The sequence below is a fragment of the Pipistrellus kuhlii genome, unplaced genomic scaffold (assembly GCF_014108245.1).
Source record: "Pipistrellus kuhlii isolate mPipKuh1 unplaced genomic scaffold, mPipKuh1.p scaffold_m20_p_19, whole genome shotgun sequence".
In the NCBI taxonomy this organism is placed as follows: Eukaryota; Metazoa; Chordata; class Mammalia; order Chiroptera; family Vespertilionidae; genus Pipistrellus; species Pipistrellus kuhlii.
The window spans coordinates 8,225,417-8,243,416 of NW_023425504.1; the positions used below are offsets into that span (position 1 = coordinate 8,225,417).

The window sequence follows — 18,000 nt, forward strand, 5'->3', positions numbered from 1 at the left end:
CTTAGGCAGAGCACAGCGCTTTCCACCTGCCCTGGGAATGGTTCCTCAGAGGAGGGTGAGAGACTCACAACCTCCTACTTGAGCCAAAGCAGTTTGGCTTTGGCGTTCTCTATTGGGGTTAATCCTAAGATTTTATTGGAAAACAATTTTTTATCATTTAAAAAAAGTTTGAAAACAACATTTTTAAGTAAAGGCCAAGGATGATAGGGCTTAGACTTGAAGATGGAAGCATCCATCTCTGGCAGCTAAGAGAAACTCAGTCCTACTTTTTCATATGTGTGTGTGTGTGTGTGTGTGTGTGTGTGTGTGTGTATATATAAATTATTGTTATTATTGATTTTTTTTTTTACAGAGAGGAAGGGAGAGGGATAGAGAGTCAAAAACATCGATGAGAGAGAAACATCGATCAGCTGCCTTCTGCACTCCCCCTACTGGGAATGTGCCTGCAACCAAGGTACATGCCCTTCACCGGAATCGAACCCAGGACCTTTCAGTCCGCAGGCCGAGGCTCTATCCACTGAGCCAAACCGGTTTCTGCTACTTTTTCTTTTTCTTTCTTTCTTTCTTTCTTTCTTTCTTTCTTTCTTTCTTTCTTTCTTTTTTTTCTCTTTAAGGTTTAATATATTTAGGTATTTTACTATTTTTAATCTGTGAATTATTCTGCAGCAACAGTTGTAACAAATGCAACTACTGCCACCTAGTGAGCATCTACCCTAACTGAAATACAGGGAGCTACACTAGATGTGGAACTGTGCATGGAAGCAGGGCAGGGTGGAAGGGAAGACAAAACCTGTTGATGGATGAAACTGGAAACCCTGGCTGGTCTGGTGCTGGCAAATGTTATATCCTCTCTCATAAATGCAAGGAGACGGGTAGGAGAGCAGAAAACTGGGGCTCCTTCCATTGTGCCTGGATGAACCATCTCTGAGATACCCTCCTTTTATTATTTTCAAAAGTGAGTACCCAGTCTCTCAAAGAGAGAAATGGGTAACCCTGGATTATCATGAAGAAGACATAAGCCACCATAGCTAAATGAAGAAGTCAGTGAATGCCTATCCAACGTATTAAATGAAAAGGCTGGCCAAAACCAGTTTGGCTCAATGAAAAGAGCATCGGCCTGCGGACTGGAAGGTCCAGGTTCGATTCCAGCCAAGGGCATGTAACTTGGTTGTGGGCACATCCCCATAGGGGGTGTGCAGGAGGCAGCTGATTAATGATTCTCTCACATCGATGCTTCTAACTATCCCTCTCTCTTCCTCTCTGTGAAAAATCAATAAAATATAAAAAAAGAAAAGAAAAGAAAAGGCTGGTCAATTTGGCTGCTCCCACCAGTGTAGCAGTGCTCAGAACTTTAGTACTAATCAGAAAAAAAATCTTCTGACCAATACTGATGTAAGCCAATGGAAACATTCTTTGGCATTTGTACCATCAGATTGTACAGAGTCATCCTGCACCTTGGCTCCTGTCATTGACAGTTGACTGGGTCAGTCCAACTCCTTACAATTGTCAGTAGGAATCTTTGTCCTCCATCCCAGTATTTGCTCCATGCAGCTTTCCTGTTCTCTACTGTTCATGCTGTGACATGGGCAGATCTTTATTTTCAAACAGACTTAACAGTTCTGCTGTACTTGACACATTCACTTTTCATGCCCCCAAATTAAAAGCAAATGAGGTGTGTTTTTTTTTTTCCTTGAAAAGGCATTCCCCAGAGAGCTAATATTTAGAAAGCAGTGATAATAGTTGGCTGGGTCAATTAAAATGAACCCTTTTAAATATACTGTACAAATAAAGCTCTTCATACAATGTCGACCATAACACAACAAATTGGAAGGCTGGAGATCAGTGTAAAAACAATTAGTAATACTTACCTCACACTGGATGTGTGGACAATGGGATGTATTTGGCAAGGACTGGATATAGTTGTCAAGTTCCAATGTGCCTAAGTTAGGGAAAAATGAAAATCAAGACACAAAATTACCTTTTCAGAAGAAAAGTATTAAATTCTTAAAAAAAAAAAAAAAAAAAAGTTCAACTTCCTTTGAAATGGCTCATGGTAACCCATTCTACTTTGTATATATTACCCTTAAAGTTAAAGGAAAACTGCCAAGATGTTTTGCATATTTCCCGAAATGTCTGTTTATCATATAACATTCGCACCAGCAGTGGATCTGGCCACCTCATTATCAAGCTGTATTAGCACAAACACTCAGCATTGTTAGTGGAGTGAGCTCATGGCCTATTTCAGTTTTAAATTAACATTTGGCAATCACCCGGGTAATCAAAACAAATGACTCAGTCATTTAGAATAGATTTATTAGTTGAGCCTTTCCCCCGCTTTTTAACATCTTTAGAATATTCTGCCACAGAAGGGCTCAGATCCAGACAAAATGTAGAGCACAAGTCGCCAGAGGAATATTTAGAGGTGTTACCATGGAGACGAGGTGCCCAGTGACCACTGAAATTATCTCCAATCAACAACAGGATTAGGATGCAGGCCGATGGACAGGCTCATCCCAGTGCGGATGGTTCCACGTCACATCGCTAGGAAACAGGTGTGCCCTGCTCTTTTCCCATCACAGCACAAAGACTACACCCTGATCTGCCGCCCTCTCCACAGACACAGTCACCCCCCTTATTACCCACCTCTCATTATTCAGAAAGGACTGGCTAGGGCTAAGGAGAAAGGAAGTGTGATCACTGTATTATCCCTAATGTGAAATAATGAAATTCATATAGAGAATACTTTCAGATCAACTGTGAAATTTACACACGGCAAAAGAATCTGAAGAAAAGACAGCTTCCTGAGAGAAAGGCCCTGTCTGTTCTGTTCACTGCTCTAATCCCATGCCCAGAACAGTGCTAGGCATACAGAAGTATCTACCAAGTGAAATGGGGCAAACATAAATCAAGGATTATAACCAAGCTCCTAATAGCCCCCACCCATCCTCAATCATTTCCAGGGTGACCATCAAATAAGGAGTGGTTAGTGATTTTTACTTTTATTTGTTCTTTTTTTCTTTTATCTTCACCTGAGCATATGTTCAATGGTTTTCAGGGAGGGAGGGAGGGACACATTAATATGAGAGAGAAACATAGAAAGACACATAGATTGGTTGCCTCCTATATGTGCCCCAACTAGGGATCGAATCCGCAACCTAGGTATATGCCCTGACTGGGAATCGAATCCACAACCTTTTGGTGTATGGGACATTGCTCCAACTAACTGAGTCACCTGACCAGGGCTAGAGATTTTTAAAAATGTTAATGTAGCCGAAACTGATTTGGCTCAGTGGATAGAGTGTCGGCCTGTGGACTCAAGGGTCCCGGGTTCGATTCTGGTCAAGGGTATGTACCTTGGTTGCTTGGCAGCTGATCGATGTTTCTCTCTCATCAATGTTTCTAACTCTATCCCTCTCTCTTCCTCTCTGTAAAAAAATCAATAAAATATGTTTTTAAAAAATAGTATCTTTAAAAAAAATGTTAACGTAGCTGGTCCAGTTAGCTCAATAGATTAATGGGATCATCTGTTTAGAGATCTTAATGGCAACTGTCATAGTTGAAGATAACTCTTCTGAACTCAAAATGGATAAGTCTGCTGACTATAGAGTCAGGATTCTTGTATACCAGGTCAAAAGCCCTGAGGAAAGCAAACTTGTGCCAGCAATGAAGAGCTAACTTTCACAAGCAAATATTTGAAAGGAACACCTTCTAGTCCTCTTCCAGCCTATACTTTAGAGAGAATATTTTCAGTCTATCATATGAATACGTATTACCTGTTTCATGTTATGTCTCCTTTGTCCTACAGGACTTCAAGTTTCTTGGTTGCAGGGACAGAATTCCTTATTTCTTTTCTATCTCCCATTACTTAGCATGGTTTGTATATACAAAATACATTGCTTGGTCTCACCTCCCACCACCCACATCCATTCATATGGAAATCAAGGTGCCACACCCTTTCTTCTGCTGCAGTAAGAATGCAGCATGGCACAGCTAGCTGTTTACAGGAAGGGTGCCAAAGTCAATGTCTATGGTCCACACCTCATATTAGCTGTATAACCTCACTCAGCTGCACAATGGTAACCTATGTCACAGAGGTTCAATAAAGTGGCAAGAGGGCACTGCATGTAAAGCACTTAGTAGTTCTTCACATATAAAAGGTACTCAATGAATATTGGATAAGTATCATTATAATTATAGCAGGTGTAGAGTAAACATTTTATCAAACTTGTATAATCATCTCATATGCTACCACAAATGCTTGGCACCAAATATATCCCTCTTTAGATTCTACCAAACTTGAACTTCCAACCTGAATCCACCACACTCTAGATTTAGTATACCTTTCATTTTATGCACTCTCTGGAATAGATTTTTTTTTTTCCTGGAGATGGATTTGATACATATTGGGTTCAACTTGAAGGAATCCAGTTCTCTACTTAAAGAACCAGAATAGCTTCTTCCCTAAGACCCTAACCCTACCAGTACTTTCCCTGCCTTATCTCTGTCTGCTCCCCACCTCTACATGTTCAGGCTTTGAAGGGCTCCTGGCAGGTGGGGTACCAGAGAACTTGTCTTCTAGTAACTACAAGCCTGGCTGGCTCTCCCTTTCACAGGAAGCCGTTTCATGTCATGCTCCATGACATCCCCCAGAGGGCAGAAGAGAGAAAGGCTCAAAGGCTGAGGAGGCAGAGCTCTCGCGTTGGGTCCAACTTGGGGCCCTGTCAGGGGAGGTTCCATAGTTCATAGCTTCTTCATAAAGAACTACACCTCAAGAATGATAAAAAAAAAATAGACAGCAAAATTTTAATAGCATGTTCAGTTCTGTTTCACTTCATTGCCTGTGCTAGTGTGCCCCACGTAACATATAGTTGGGTTGGGAGAATGCAGACACTCAGCAGGTAGTATTGTATATACTTTTGAATCTGCAGTGTGTAACTGTATGCCTCTGACCAGACATAATACAAACTGTGTTGACAATATTGCGCAAGTCAAAGAATAAAAACAGAACAGCAGCCAAGTACACTGGGTAAAATGTGATGACAGCAAAAATTCCAAAATAAAACCCAAACACTTTAGGGGTCAGTCATGCTTTTAAATAAATCATGTTAATCTTATCCCACCCTGACAGAATAAGTGAAATTAGACATTCATATCATTCTAGAAGAAGACAGTAGCTATGTTCTTGTCATATTTCACATACACAATCATTTTCCCATCACTACTGTCAGCCAAGCTTTAACGGTCCCCATATCACCAATCAGTTGGGTGAATTATGGGGAAAAAACGGCAACCCAGAGACCATGGCTGTTTGAATGAGCCTAAAAGACCAGGTGAATCAATCAAAGTGGATGAGCCCCACAAATGCATTGTCTCCTTTAAATTCTTTGAAAGTGACTGTCATGGCAACCATTCCTTAATATTGTCTTTCACAATATTCTCTTCCACCTAGAAACCAGAGAGTGGTGAACACCAAATATATTCTTAATTAGCTACATTTGTGATGATACCAGGTGACTTAGGCTTCTCATTGATCAATATACTGTTATACAAATGCTTACACTGTGGTAATCAGAAACACTGCCATATGTACCTTTCAAAACACATTTTAAATGTTACCATAAAATCCAAATATACATGAGAATATACAAATATACAAATATACACTGGTTCATTTCTTTTAGAACTAATAAACTGGCTCTCATTCAGAAAAATAATTTATTGGTATAAATAAATGGTCTGATCAGAGGAAAGATGCTTCATTTTTAATAATTTCAACATAATCAAGATCTGCAAAATAATCAAATATTTAATATCTCAATAAATAATCAAAACCCAAAAGGCTATTATGATATAAAATATAAAATCTAATTTTTTTAAAAATGAAATTTCCATTTGACCCAGTGATCCCACTTCTAAGAATATATCCTAAGAAATCTGAAATACAATCAGAAAGAATATATGCACTGCTATGTTCATAGCAGCATTATTTACAACAGGTAAGATCTGGAAACAGCCCAAGTGCCCACCAGTAGATGAATGGATAAAAATGCTATGGTACATTTACACAATGGAATACTATGCAGCTATAAAAAAGAGGTTCTATAGTTCATAGCATAGAGGGACCTGGTGAGTATTATGCTAAGCAAAATAAGCTAGTCAGAGGAAGACAAGTATCACATGTTCTCACTCATATGTTGAATCTAATGGACAAAATAAACTGACAAGCAAAATGAACACAGGCAATAGTGGGGTGAAAGCTTAAAGAAGAGATAAGACTGTGGAATAGTGGTTCAATGTGGGGGATAAAACAGGACACCTGTAATACTTTCAACAATAAAGATAAAATCTAATTCTGTGTCCTTAAATTAAGATTTAGTATAGAGTATATTTGGTAATGTGTATCAGGTGATATACCGTATACTAAGTCTAGAAGATCATCTATTCCACACAAGTTTCTAGATTTATTTTATGTGATATAATCATAATATTCTGCACAATTTGTAAGAGAAAGGTTTATACTTGTTCAGTTTGGGAAAAGATAAGTTATACTTTTAACAGTTATATCTACTAGATATACTACATGTTTAAAATTGTAACCACTCCAGATTTCCCCTATATTTTTACAGTTTCTTCAGGAAACTAAAAAGTGCACAGCTTTACCAAATTAGAGTGGTGAGCCCAGTGGTAGAGCATCGGTCTGTGGACAGAAAGGTCCCGGGTTCGATTCCGGTCAAGGGCATGTACCGTGGTTGCGGGCACATCCCCGGTAGGGGGTGTGCAAGAGGCAGCTGGTCGATGTTTCTCTCTCATCGACGTTTCTAACTCTCTATCCCTCTCCCTTCCTCTCTGTAAAAAATCAATAAAATAAAAAAATAAAGAGTGGTGAACCATTTTTAAACCTTGCATTAGACTATAGATAACCCCTTAAAATATGGAATTTGCTTTTATAGGCTTCCAAACTAGTAAATAAAAGCTGTTTTTCCTCCTGGATATGGCACAAGCTATAAACTCACTAAAGGTGCAAACATGAGCAGTACCGCCACCATGCCCCAGTACACACGAAGGAGCTCTTTTTTCTTTCTTTTTTAAAATATATTTTTATTGATTTCAGAGAGAAGGAGAGGGAGAGAGAGCTAGAAACATCAATGATGAAAGAGAATCATTCATTGGCAGCCTCCTGCACACCCTCCCCTGGGGATCGAGCCTGCAACCTGGGCATGTGCCCTAAACCAGAATTGAACCCGGGACCTTTCAGTACACAGGCCAACGCTCTCTCTACTGAGCCAAACCAGCTAGGGCTGAGGAGCTCTTTTGATGGGCCACTTTTGGATGCAAATTTAAAGAAATTCGTGGTGAAAAGGGAGGATAAGCAATAAAATATATGTTTGTTTTTTGACTGGAATAGTAAAACTTTGAGAGAACTTTTGCACCAACAGGAACTACATCTTATTAAAAACTTCTGGAAACAAGTTTTTACAGCAAAGGAAACAGCAAAGGAAACCATCAATAAAAAGAAAGGCAGCCCGGCCCCTGTGACTCAGTGGTTGAACGTGGACCTATGAACCAGGGAGTCACAGTTCCATCCCCAGTCAGGGCACATGCCTGGGCTGCAGGCTCGATCCCCAGTAGGGGGTGTGCAGGAGGCAGCCAATCAATGATTCTTTCTCATCATTGATATTTTATCTCCCTCTCCCTTCCTCTCTGAAATAAATAAAAATATATTTAAAAAGAAAAGACAGCCGAAACCGGTTTGGCTCAGTGGATAGAGTGTCAGCCTGCAGACTTAAAGGTCCCGGGTTCAATTCTGGTCAAGGGGATGTACCTTGGTTGCGGGCACATCCTCACTGGGGGGTGTGCAGGAGGCAGCTGATTGATGTCTCTCTCTCATTGATGTTTCTAACTCTCTCTCTCTCTTCTGCTCTGTAAAAAATCAATAAAAATTTAAAAAAAGAAAAAATAAATAAAAAGAAAAGACAAACTACTGAATGGAAGAAAATACTTGCAAATCATGTATCTAATAAAGGGCTAAAATCCAAAATAAAGAGTTGGGCAAAAGTAGGTTTACAATTGTTCACATGGAAAATAATACAATAATTAATAAATAATAATACAAGAATAAATTGTATTTTAGGTACTTACAAATGTAAACGTACTTTTGCACCAGCCTGTATATAAAGAACTCATACAAAAACAAAGAAAACCAATCTTATTATAAAATGGGCAGAAGGTCTGAAGAGATAATTTTTAAAAAACATACAGCCAAAACCGGTTTGGCTCAGTGGATAGAGCATCGGCCTTCGGACTGAAAGGTCCCGGGTTTGATTCCAGTCAAGGGCATGTACCTTGGTTGCAGGTACATTCCCAGTAGGAGGTATGCAAGAGGCAGCTGATCAATGATTCTCTCTCATTGATGTTTCTAACTCTCTATCCCTCTCCCTTCCTCTCTGTAAAAAATCAATAAGATATATTTTAAAAACAACAACAACAACAAAAACATACAGGTGGTCAATAAACATATGAAAAGATGCTCAACGTCATTAGTCAATGCAAATTAAAATCACAATGTGATAGGATAGCGCTTCACATCTATAAGAATAGATAGCTATTAACAGTAAATCAACAAACGAGTGTTGGCAAGGATGTGGAGAAAAGGGAACCCTCATGCACTGTTGATGGGAATGAAGATTGGTACACTCACTGTGGAAAACATTACAGAGGTACCTCAAGAAAATTAAAACTAGAACTACCATATAACCTAGCTATTCTACTTCTGGGTTTTTATCCAAAGAAAATTAAAACACTAACTTGACAAGATATATGTATACCTCCATGTTTATGAAACATTATTTACAATAGCCAAGGCACAGAAACAACTTAAGTGTCCATTGGTGGACAAGTGGATTACAAAATTGTCATACACACACACACACACACACACACACACACACACACACACAATAGAAGTATTGTTTAGCTATACAAAGGAATAAAAATCTTGTCATTTTCAATAACATGGATGGATTTCAAAGGCATTATGCTAAGCAAAATTATTCAATAAAGACAAATATCATAAGACCTACCTTACATGTGGAATCCTATATAATAAAAACCTAATATGCTAAGTGTCCAGTCGTCCGTTCAATCAATCAAAGTGTAATATGCTAATGATATGCTAAGGCCACTCAACCACTCCATATGATGTGCACTGACCACCAGGGGGCAGACGTTCTAACCAGTAGGTTAGCATGCTGCTGGGGTCTGGCAACTGAGAAAGATGGGCTGGACACTCCCTGGAACCCTCCTGTAGTCCCTCCCCAGCTGGCCAACTTCCCTTATCCCTCCACTGCCCCGATAATGCACCAGTGGGGTCCTTGGAGCCTGACCTGTGCCCTTTTGCAATCTGGGACCCCTGTGGAACCCCTCAGGGAATGTTGGAGAGCTGTTTTCAGCCTGATCCCCAGACCAGAACGAGGGACCTCACTGGTGAATGAATTCGTGCAGAAGGGCTTCTAGTATAAAACAAAACAAAAACCAAGTGCATGTATACAAAGCAAGGTGGTTGCTAGAGGCAAAAGGGTGGAAGAAATAGATGAAGGGGATCAAAACCTTTTTTAAATGACTATTTTTTGTGTATATTATTGCATAATTGCTGGCTAAAGAGCTTTATGAGACTAAAATAAAATTAAAAAGTAAAAAAAAACATTAAGAATACTTTAAAAAGCTGTCAATAACAAATGAGAGGAAACTAAAATCATCAGGCATTAGGAACAAATGGGAATAATGAAAAAAAAGGGGGGGAGGCAAAATACAGCAAAAATAACGGAGAAGCAAATGTTTGCTAAAGTCAAAAGGTAAAAAACCTTGAAATTCTTGTCCTTTGCCCTAATATTCAATGGTATTTTGTTTTGTTTTTAAAATAGGGAGATTGATGTCCTTTTAATGGCAATTACAACAGCTCCCAAATCAAACAAATGATAAAATAAAAATTCACTTAATTTACTGATAGGTTTGAATTAGTCATTGCCAAGTTTACAACTTTCCCACAACTCCAAGCATTCTTTCCTTAAGAGAAGACAAGGTTTTTGCCCCCCTGCCACGATGACCCTGAGTATCTTTCTGGGTGACTACAGTTCCGTCTTTTTGTGTAACTCACTGGAGAACACCCATTCCCCAAATCAGAACTATTAAATCAAAGCAATGGAGGCCAAAAATAAATAAATACATAACCATAAGACGTGATAATTCTGATAGTACTGGCTGTCCCAGAAATCTGAGAGGAACTCCCGAGTTAAAGACATTCAAACACTGCCTCTCACTCCCACAACCTTCACCAAATCCTATTTTGTCCCCTAAACGAGCATTCATACCTTTTTCTTCCTTATAATCTCAGTTCTACAATCTTAATTTATCCCATCATCACTTCACACCTAGATTACTTCATCAGACTTCATTCTAGACATGCTCCCTTCTTCTATAAGCTGCAAAAATAATCTTTCATATGGACCACCTTGCAAGTATCACTCCTTTCCCCCAAGAACTTCCTTTACTGTAACCTAAAGGCTATTTTTTTCTAGCATGAAATGCAAGGTCTTCCAATCAGATTCCAACCCACTTTTCACCTTCCCCAAACTCAACGCTGGTTTTGGCTGACTCCATGCCTCCAATGTTTGTCACACCTGGAGAATAACAGGCACTCATGCCACCCTCCCCTAAACCAATGATTCCCAAATGGGCTGCATTAGGGACCCAGAGCAACTAGTTATGTTTTGCGAACCTGAAGTTCCCCCAGATGAAACCAATGTGTATCCAAGTTTGATAACTGCCCCAAAATTCCTACAGCACAGCTGTCAAAGTATAACGAACATCAGAATTCCCTGGGGGCAAGCGGGTTGTTAAAACAGATGCGGATGGAGAAGGAAAACAGATTGCCGGGCCCCACCCTTAGTGTTTCTGATTCTGTAGGTCTGGGGTGGGCCCATCAATTGTCATTTCTAACAAGTTCCCAGGTTATGCTGATACTGCTGGTCCAAAGACCCCACTTTGAGAACTGCAGCTCTACGGTTTTAATTAACATAATTATTTAGTGTAAATATACCGGTATCAAATAACATTTCATTCAACGTCACTTTGTTATATGTGCTGCCGTAGGAATGAACTCTTTTGTATGTCAATTAGCCTATGGTAAAATTGGTTTCTATACAGGTTGTTTCACTTAAAGTCTCAGAACCTATCAATGACATTAAGGACTTATTGGGACATATAATAATGAGAGGCCTGGTGCATGAAATTCATGCGGGGGGGGGGGGCGAGGGGAACCACACACGTGTCCCTCAGCCCAGCCTGCACCCTCTCCAATCTGGGACCCCTTGAGGCCTTAAGGGATTTCCAACTGCTCTCACACAATCCAGGACTGCTGGCTTCCAACCACTTGCCTGCCTCTGCCTGCCATCCTGATCACCCCCTAACCACTCCCCTGCCAGTTTGATTGATGACTAACTGCTCATCGGCCAGCCCAATTGCCCCTAATTGCCCTCCCCTGCCATCCTGTTCACCCCTAACTCTCCTCCCCTGCAGGCCTGGTTGCCCCCAACTGCCCTCCCTTGCTGGCCTGGTCTCCCTACCAACTGCCCTCCCCTGCTGACCTGGTCTCCCCCAACTGCTCTCCTCTGCTAGCCTAGTCACCCCTAACTGCTCTCCCTGCTTGCCTGATCACCCACAATTGTCCTCCCCTTCAGGCTTGGTTCCACCACCCCAACTGTCCTCTGCAGACCTGGGTCACCACCAACTACCCTCCTCTGCTGGCTTGGTCACCCATAACTGCCCACAACTGCCCTCCCCTGCAGGCCATCTTGTGGTGGCCATCTTATGTCTTGGAGTGATAGTCAATTTGCATATTACTCTTTTATTAGATAGGATTATATGTACATACAATAGTTAAATTATTATATGTACTATTTTTTTAAAAAAAAAAAAAAAAAGAATGTAGCATGTTCTGCTAGTTTAACTTTTTAACACATCTGTTTATGAACCAATACTCAGAATGTTTTAGAATTTATCTAGTTCAATTCCCTTTTTATAAATAGAATCTGAGAGGGGAAGTGATTTGTCCAAAGGATCATAGGGTTATTGGCAGAACTTGGGCTAAGATTCAAAACTCTGAATTCCTCCTCCCCCTCAGTTCAATACTCTTTCCACCACATCCTTAATGCATCTGTAACAACTTCTCCAATTAGAATGGATGTTCCTTGCTTGAAGAGATCACTTTTGTTTTTGATATTCCCCACAGCATCTAGCAAGCCTATCAAAATGCTTAGCACATAGAGTAAGCATTCAATAAACATTTACTGATTTCACTTTATGAAGTACTCGGCCGCATACTTTATAAGCTGGGTTTGGCATAGTGCTGGCAATTGGGCAGCTCTGCTCCAATCACTTAGCCATAGAGTAAATTCTTCACATCAGCATCACATTGCTGGTATCTGCTATGGGGACAATAATAAGCACATAAACACAAATAAATTATAGGGGTTTTTAACAATGGAAGGAATGATAAGTTTATTAGGTGACACTTCTGTTCTCAAGTTGGGTTCAGAAAAATGTTTACAACGTACCCTTTTTATATTTAACAAACTAGAACAGCAGTAAAAACCTGGCAGTTAAGGAAGTATAACATACACTGCTTGGTAGTTAGCATACTTAGGCCAGTAGTCGGCAAACCGCAGCTCACGAGCCACATGTGGCTCTTTGGCCCCTTGAGTGTGGCTCTTCCACAAAATACCACTTGCAGGTGCTCACATACAGTGCGATTGAAACTTCGTGATCCATGCACAGAAGTCGGTTTTCTGCCTGGGCCAGTCTATTTTGAAGAAGTGGCATTAGAGCATTCAAGGGGCCAAAGAGCCGCATGTGGCTTGCGAGAAACAGTTTGCCAACCACTGACTTAGGCCAATGGTTCCTCAACTTTTTTGTGGTGAGGCTCTCCTTGTTCCTTAACAGAAATTCCACAAGCAATTGAATTAAAGGTAAAGAGAAGAGAGGGATTGAGGGAGATGAAGAAAAGCTAAAGCTCTGTGGGAAGCAGTTGGGTGAACCCAAGGGGCAAAAGGATGTTGTTGTCACACACTTGGTCTTGTATGCCATTGCCATTACACCTCCCCAGACCATCCAACTATTTCCAGCATCTTCACTGGGAGGTGGACGACTATGCTCGGTCTTAGGACTCACTAAGCCCATTTATACCTTATGATATGGACAGAGTGATCGTTTTGCCATTGCTACAGTGCAGAACTTAGTATTAATTGTGACAATGACCACAGGAATGCACTGGCTGTGCCACTATTTGGTTCAGCACTGGCACAGAGTAACCCACAATCTTGGCAACTGAACAGGAATCCCCAGCCTCCATCATGGATTGTACCTCTAGGGAGAGGTTTCCGGTCTTCTGTTTCTCCTTCCCCATTAAAATTTGCTGCTTATAACAGATATAGGTCAGCATAGTAAATCAGGCAAGCAGTGTAGCCAAGAAAAAAATATGTATTTTTCTAATAACAGGTGTAACAATGAGTATACAGAACAGATCTATACCTAAAAAATTACTTCTGATATACAAAATAAGTTGTTAATGCCCTTGACAGTGTGGCTCAGTTAGAATGTTGACCCTTATATCATAAGGTAGAAGGTTATATTCCTGGTCCGGGCACTTACCCAGATTCCAGGTTAGGGAGTTTGATTGTTTCTCTCTCTCTTTCTCTTCCACCCCCCCGCCTCCCTCCCCTTTCCTCTCCCTATAAGCAATAAAATTTATCCTTGGGTGAGGATTACATTTTTTAATAAGTTAAATAGGTGAATTCTATAAATAATTCCCTCCTTTATTAGTATTTTTTCAGGTAACTGTAAAGTTTTCATTCCAGGTCTAATTACACACCTGATGAACACATTCCATGCACAACTGTATCCCCAAGATATCCAATCCTTGAGTGATCATTCTACAGGTAATTTATATTCTTTTTAAAAATATATTTTATTGATTTTTTACAGAGAGGAAGGGAGAGGGATAGAGAGTTAGAAACATCAATGAGACAGAAACATCTATCAGCTGCCTCTTGCACAACCCCTACTAGGGATATATGTGCCCGAACCAAGGTACATGCTCTTGACCAGAATCGAACCTGGGACTCTTCAGTCCGTAGGCCGATGCTCTATCCACTGAGCAAACTGGTTAGAGCTAATTTATGTTCTAATTCTAGATGCCTTGTCAGTCTTTTCTCTTCCGATGACTTTATCATCACCATAACATTTGCTTATCTTCAGTCTTAATGTCCTTCTCAGCCCCATCTTCCACTCTCTTCCTCCCTTCCTTATTACTTACTGCATACCATAGAATGATCTGTTTCACAGCCAATTCAAGAAAGCAACACATACTTGCAAGTTGCTCATAATAAGCACCCAGTTCCAATATATAGAAACCATTTACAATAAGACTTTTAAAAACCTAATCTTTTTAGATAGGTTTAGTGTAGAGCTGGCTACACTGAGTAACTGCATGGAGGTTCTGGTGTTAAAGTTAATGCTTCTAAGAGGCCTGCAATAGCCTTTGGCCCAAAGCAATCAAACTCTAACCTGGATATTGGCTTAAAGAAGGCATGAACTTGCCGAAACCGGTTTGGCTCAGTGGATGGACTGTCGGCCTGTGTACTGAAGGGTCCCAGGTTCGATTCCGGTCAGGGGCATGTATCTTGGTTGCAAGCACATCCCCAGTAGGGGGTGTGCAGGAGGCAGCTGATCGATGATTCTCTCTCATCAATGTTTCTAGCTCTCTATCCCTCTCTCTTCCTCTCTGTAAAAAAATTAATGAAATATATATTTTTTAAAAGAAGGCATGAACTCACAAACTATCACTGTTGCTAGTGACACCACAAATGCAAGTGTCAAAAAGGGATCATTGGGTTGTAGGGCAGGGGATTTGTCAAGTCTGGAAATCCACTACATTGCAAAGATAGCACAATGTCCCAATGGTGGCAAAGTCCCAACCCAATACAATGACCGGTCCAATAACTATTGTGCAACTAGATGGTACTGGGCAGCTCTTCTACAAGCTCATACTCTCACTTTTCAGGGGATCCATAATACAAAGTTATGTCACTCAGGAAGCACTTTTCTTATTTTAATAGTACTTAAAAATAAACACTGCACATTCAATTACAATAATAAAAATTGCCTGATATATTCTTTGTATTTCTGAATTAAAAATGTACAAAGGTTTTTTTTTTTGAAAATTAATATATATATATATATTTAGCAGTTTTAGGATTACAAAAAAATTGAGTGAAAAATAGTTTCCATATACTCAAAATCCTCTCTTAGTTTCCTCTATTATTTTAAAATATATTTTATTGATTTTTTACAGAGATAGAAAGTTAGAAACATCGATGAGAGAGGAATATCGATCAGCTGACTCCTGCACACTCCCTACTGGGTATGTGCCTGCAAGCAAGGTACATGTTCTTGACCGGAATCGAACCCAGGACCCCTGAGTCCGCAGGCTGACGCTCTATCCATTGAGTCAAACCGGTTTTGGCAGTTCCTTTATTATTCACACCTTGCATTATTGGAGTATATTTGTCACAACTGATAAGCCAATATTGATATATTGTTATTAACTAAAGCCCATAGTTTACATTAGGGTTCACTCTTTATGTTGTGCATCCCACAAATTTTGACAAATGTTGGAAAGTTTTTTTAAATCCTTCACAATAAATTGAGGAATAATAAATCACCTTACCTAAAGACAATTTTAATTGCTTTAGCTTTGTAAAAGGAAGTTTCATAGGGATATTATAATGTAAACCATTCATTTCTCTTTAATGATTCATGGTTTCAAAGACTGTCTATAACATAACCCTCAAAACATATTTGACTTTGATTATCTGAAAATTAACCATTCACAACTCTCAAACCTCCAGCTTGGCTCTAATCATGAAGGGAGTTTTAAGAAATTATTGGACCACAAAAGAAAAAAATGATAAAACAGCCTCCAAGACGGTATCTGACAAGGGGTATTAGTCTGTTGATGATTCAGTCTGGATATGTTTATTAAAACAGCTGTGTCATTAAATTTCTTAAAAATTTAAATGAAATTGGGTAGAAGTGAACATGATTTTGTTGACCATATCCATGACTTATAGAGTATAGATTGCAACATCATACAATGTACCTGCACAAAGAAAAATCAAACTTCTTTTTTTTTTTAAGTATGTGTATCCTTTGCATGTATTTTGTATTAAAAATAAAAAAGCAACCCTTTATTGTTGAACATGTGGCATTGTCCCCTTTATCCCCTCCCCCCTTTTTTGGGACATTTGAAGAAGTTATTTTTTTTCTGAATATTTTCTGCTTTTGTAAGATTTTGTTTTGTTTCAAAATATTGTGATAAAAGGGCTTGCACACACACACACCCTCAAAACCAGCTGTATCATAATGTGAAGCAGTGTAAAGAGTGGCATTAGGACAAAAAGATGAGGAAGAAAAACTGGGGAAGAAAGACTGAAGTCAGGAGTAGTAGATGGAGACTAGATGCAGGACAGAGTGATAGCAACAGAACAGAGAGCCAGCTAGACATGAAAGCACAATGACATGAAATTTTTGAGAGGGTAAATAAGGAAGGACAACAGTATGGCCTTTAAATTGCCTAATAATTGTTTGTTCAATTGACTATATCAATGAGAAAGTAATACTGAGCATATTAAAAGTTTATGTAAGTACATAAAGATAATACACCAATGCACAGAAAATTCACTCTGAACCTGGTTGAAATATTTTGGAAAGCTCAAGAGATAGGATTATTCCTGAGTAATAATAAAGACACACACACACACACACACACACACACACACACACACGAGTATATATATGCATACCGATGTAAAATATTTACCCTCATTTTTCATTTTTACTTTACAAATAAACATGAAATACATTTCAAATTATTTTATTTGTCCTGTTCTTGAGGAATTTAACATCTCACTACAACTACTTCAGAAGAACATACACCACTTTTCCATTTCATCGGTTATTTTTCTCTTGGCTATAATTTCCCTTCGATCCAAGTATGTAATGAAGCTATTTAATAAGGATGCTGTAGTTTACTTGCAGGCAAATTTATTAAGAGCTAATATTTAGAAAATCAGGATAGTATTATTTTCTTAAACATAGGAAAGAAATTGCATTTTGGATATAAATATAGTCTTTGGAAAGAGAAGGCTCCAAAAGTTTTCAAGTCTAAGTTTAGAAAGTGGCTCTCACACAAAAGCAGCTCAGTGGCTGCTTGGGGACTTGGGCAGAGGGAAGAATGTACTGCAAAAGGCGCCTGAGGAGACTTTTGTGTGAGTAATAAAAATATTCTACATCCTGATTGTGGCAGTGGTTTCATGAGTATATACATTTGTCAAAACAGCAAATTATATGCTTGAAGTAGTAAAGGCAGTTTATTTTATGTAAATGATACTCAATAAACTTGATAGTAACATTCCACAATGTGTATGTATATCAAATCCTCACTTCGTACCCTTTAAATATATCCAATTATATTTGTTAATTATTCCTCAATAAAGTGAGGAGTGGATATTTTAAAAGAAAGGCTGACTACTGCTTATTTATAGATAATTGATTTTCAACCAGTGTGCTGCAAAAATTTTTAAAACATGCAATACCTGACTATTTACCCTTAGACTATCAAAAAAAAAAATGACAACAGTCAACACAAAAAATAGCCATCCGGGGTGCATGAATCAAAATTAAACTTTTTTTTTTCAGATCAGCAAAAATATATTTTTTGGTGTGCCACAGAATTTTAGTAATTTATGTGTGAGATGAAAAGATTTGAAAATTGCTGCTTTATATGCAAGTGTAAACTTTCACCACCTATTAGCTTAGCTGCTTGGTTTCCTAAGTATGGTTAGGTACGCTTACTACACTGGAAATTCCTTCCACATTCCTTCCCTA

The 18,000-nt window shown here is 39.1% G+C and overlaps 1 protein-coding gene across 2 annotated transcripts in view; it reads right to left on the bottom strand.

Annotated features, from left to right (window-relative positions):
* FHL1 (four and a half LIM domains 1) overlaps window positions 1–18,000 on the bottom strand; it is a 72,598-nt gene that overhangs the window by 42,225 nt on the left and 12,373 nt on the right. For both annotated transcript variants that reach the window (XM_036443394.2, XM_036443395.2), the window contains one exon: window positions 1,869–1,939. The gene's annotated coding sequence lies outside the window, so the exon portion shown is untranslated. The remainder of the gene's footprint in view (window positions 1–1,868; window positions 1,940–18,000) is intronic.